The sequence below is a fragment of the Ictalurus punctatus genome, chromosome 7 (assembly GCF_001660625.3).
Source record: "Ictalurus punctatus breed USDA103 chromosome 7, Coco_2.0, whole genome shotgun sequence".
Lineage (NCBI taxonomy): Eukaryota > Metazoa > Chordata > Actinopteri > Siluriformes > Ictaluridae > Ictalurus > Ictalurus punctatus.
This window is the reverse complement of record NC_030422.2, coordinates 27,136,902-27,141,012: the sequence shown is the minus strand read 5'-3', so window position 1 is coordinate 27,141,012 and position 4,111 is coordinate 27,136,902.

Below are 4,111 nucleotides of genomic sequence, written 5' to 3'. Positions count from 1 at the left end.
GAGCTGACAAATGACAAATGTGATGAGCAGAAAAGCATCTCACAACACATCAAAGCTTGAGCTGGATGGGCTCCAACAGCAGAAAATCACACCGGGTTCCACTCCTGTTCTTACAGCAGACACAGGATCACTGGCAATGGACAGCTGAAGATTGGAAAAAGACCAGGACATCAGCAGTTTCTGAAATATTCATAGAAGCTCCTCTGGCACCAACAAGTCACTGAGATCACATGGTTTTCGCCCTCATAGTGATGTGAAAATGAACTGAGCTTTTCGTTCTTGACCTGTATTTGCGTGATTTCATGCGTTGTATGTGTAATTGCATGAATGAGCAGGTGCACAGGTGTTCCTAATAAAATGGTAATAATACAAATCATTGTGCTGGACTATAACTGACTGGTTGTGATTTGTGTAACAATGCAACATGTTTGAGTGCAATATAATAGATTTTGTCGGAATATGTGTGTGTGTGTGTGTGTGTGTGTGTGTTATTAGAGTAATTTTCTATTTGTAATTCTGTATTTTTTCATCGCTTCATTATGAGCACAGTGAGACTCACGTCACTGCTCAGTCTAATGAGTATCAGATGAAGGCCAGCGAGAGCGAGATAGAGAGCTGATACTCCTCGGTATCATGGTCCAAGAGCGCCACCATGTGGTAAAACATGTAACAGCAATACGTTACTCTACAATTTGGAAAAGAATCAAATATTTGAAAGGATTTACAGATTTACATTATAACAACTAAGAAGAGGTTCAATAAGGTTTTTTTTTTTATCTCATTAACAGTTAACAAAAGTATATCAATTATGCCCCATACAGGTGAAGAATGAAACACTGTAGATTTAAAAATATTTTATATAAATTGCCAAAGAACTCAAGAAATTCTTTCTAAATGACACTGTTCTCTTCATACTGAAGATACACCATGTTTATTAGGTGAGGAAAAAAAGACAAAATCTTTAGCCCCGGAATGTACCGTCCCCTCCGAAACTATTGGAACTGCAAGGCCAATTCTTCTTCTTCTTCTTCTTCTTCTTTTTTTTTTTTTTGCTTTAGACTGAAGAAGTTTGGGTTTCAGATCAAAAGCTGAATATTACAAGAGTTTCGAATTTCAGCTTTTACTTCCTGGTATTTATATGTAGCATGCATATATAGCACGCATTTCACTTCCTGAACAGGAGACTGAAGGGAGAAACCCCCTGACAACTAAACAACTGAAAGAGGCTGTGATAAAAATAAATAAATAAATAAATAAATAAATAAAGGAAAGTTCCTGGTTGTTGATGTTCATCTGTAGACTATAAAACAAAATGTGTGTGTTCACTTTAGTTCAGTTTCTAGAACTTTTCTAATTTCATTGGAATACCAAGTAAGTGAGGTGATCTCACAGTGGGCGTGGTCTGTCATCTGCCATGTCAGCCAAATGTCCTTTTTCTGTGAAAGTAGGCACTGGCCACATTTACTGACAAAATGTACCAGACTCCCTGCTGAGTGCTAGAAAGTCTGGCATGTAAGATGTAGAGTTCGTTGCTTCCTAAAAAGGTTCTTCTTAGAACCATTTCTGATAGAGAAACCCCCTGATGTACGGTTCTGAGGTTTTGGAATGAACCATAGAACTATGTAAAGTTCTGAGAGTCGCTCGTGTCATTCGCTGACTCTCCTCCTTTAGTTTTATCGTTCGCTAGACAAACCTGCTTGAGAACTAATACTAATAAACTAACACTAATAACGTTGTACATGTGAATTATGCATGTTACCCTCCGTTATACTAAACTGTTTGGTCTCTCTCTTTTTCCTACCTATAGCAATCAAAGACAGGGTGGTGTAATGCAGCTCGATTAAGGTTATTTCCCAATTCTATATGTCTTTGTCTAAGAAAAAATAAGGGAATTTTTAATTCGATGGCCGTAACACGTCTCAAAAAAGTTGGGACGGGGGTAACAAAAGGTTGGAACAGTAAGTGTTACTAAAAAGAAACAGCTGGAGGTTGATTGGCAACAGGTCAGTAACATGATTGGGTATAAAAAAGAGTGTCTACAATTTGTGGACCAATTTCAGAATAATGTTCAGCGATCCAGAGAGATACGCTGCGTTACCACCGAAATTACCCAGAACAATTAGTCCCAGGAACTTTTTTTCAAGGGACCATTTGGTTCCTCCAGACCTTTGTTGTCTGTGTTTCCATCGCGATCTAAAGTACAGAGAAGATTAGGTAAATTAGTCCGGTGACGTTAGTCCACCGGTCAAAACTGCTCCTGTTATTTTTGTGAGCCTCGATTTTCTCGTAGTCCTGTTTTAATTTCTTGAGCTTCTCTCTGCAGTGTTTTCCTGTGTGAACAATGCCCAGCTCGCTTAACTGACTTCATATGTTTAAGTATATTTTATCATTGCGGGTCGATGTTTCTAGTTCCCGCAGTTTCCAGGCCCGAACCTCGTCATCGGTCCATCGGTGGTATTTTTTAAGAAACTCCATTGTGTTGATTCGAATCGCAATAAACAGCTGTCACTGTATGCACCGCAACAGACTTTTAAAAATAGTGCTTAAAAAAAATGCTGCGTGCATTCAACCAATCAGCATGTTCAGCACCCAAGTCCCACGCTCCAAAGTTCCTGAACTTTGAAAAAGTACCACCTCCCGAGTAGGGACTTTCCGAGGGGAAAATATTTTACTCTGAACTTAATTTCGACTCTGGTCCCTGTGGTGGAAACACAACGAGTACCTCCAAAAGTCCCTAGTTCCTGCAGTGGAAAACGCGGCTATAGAGAAAGGGGGGTGGTGGAGAGAGAGAGAGAGAGAGAGAGAGAGAGAGAGAGAGAGAGAGAGAGTATTATTTTAAAATAATCAGTGGTATAAAATATTATATATTTACAAGAGTTTGTTTTTGGATGAGAGTAGAGGCTTTTTTCTTGAAATCCTTCCAAACAACTTGAGGTGATGTAGGTGACTTCAGATAGTAGTTTTGGAGACTCTGACCCCAAGACGCAACGAACTTCTGCAATTCTCAAGCAATGGCCACTCAAACTATCCTCTTCACAGTGTGTTGAGACGATATAGACACACGTCCTCTTCCAGGTCGATTCATAACATTTCCAGTTGACTGGAACGTCTTAATCATTGCCCTGATGGTGGAAATGGCATTTTCAATGCTTGTGCTATTTTCTTACAGACACTTCCTACTGTGTGAAGCTCAACAACCTTTTTCCGCACATCACAGCTATATTCCTTGGTCTTACCCATTGTTATGAATGACTAAAGGAATTTGCCTATGTGTTTCCTCATGTTTATACTCCTGTGAAACAGGAAGTCATGGTTAAACAATTTCCTTTTCCTAGTCACCCAGGTGTACTAAAAAAATATATAAAACATCAATGGGAATATACTCCAAATATATTTTTCTCATATTAATTCTTAGGGGTGCCAATAATTGTTGCACACCTATACTTCACAAAGATTTTTTTTTTGGAGAAACCTGTGTTGTGTTCGCAATTGCTCTTAAACTAGTGGAACCATGCATCAGGTTTTAAACTTTATCGGTTCCTGGCAATCACTGGCACTGTGTTAATGGAGAAGAAGAACTACTGCTGGGGTTTTCATAGTCTTGAACTAGTTGGTTTACGTATGAAAGGCATTTGCGAGTCTGGACTCGAGAAATTCACTGGCAAAATGTGACCCTGATATTTCAATACGAATCAGAATTCCACAGAAAAAGCCCAGTACTGCAGCTGAGGTTAAAGTATTGTATTTAAAGTATGACTCATATCTAAAGAGTGGCTGTGTATCCTTTCGATAGAAGTACAATCATCTGCTATTGCATGTTTTATTTAAAGTGAATGAATTTACTCATTAATGTCATTTATATGAACCCAAAATCTGCAGATTTGTTGATTCTATGGATTTAAAAAGATTTAAAATTGTTTACAATCCAAGTAAACAGTTTATTTACTCGCGTTATGCTAACACAGCAGTGCAGTCCGTGACCTGATTAGCATGAAGATTTTATGTGTGTTAGGCCTACAGTTTATAACACTTCTTCATAGTACAAAAATGACTTGATTGGCATACAACAAAAGAACTGGATCAGTCCAGATCCAGAGAGAGGGGGGGAGAA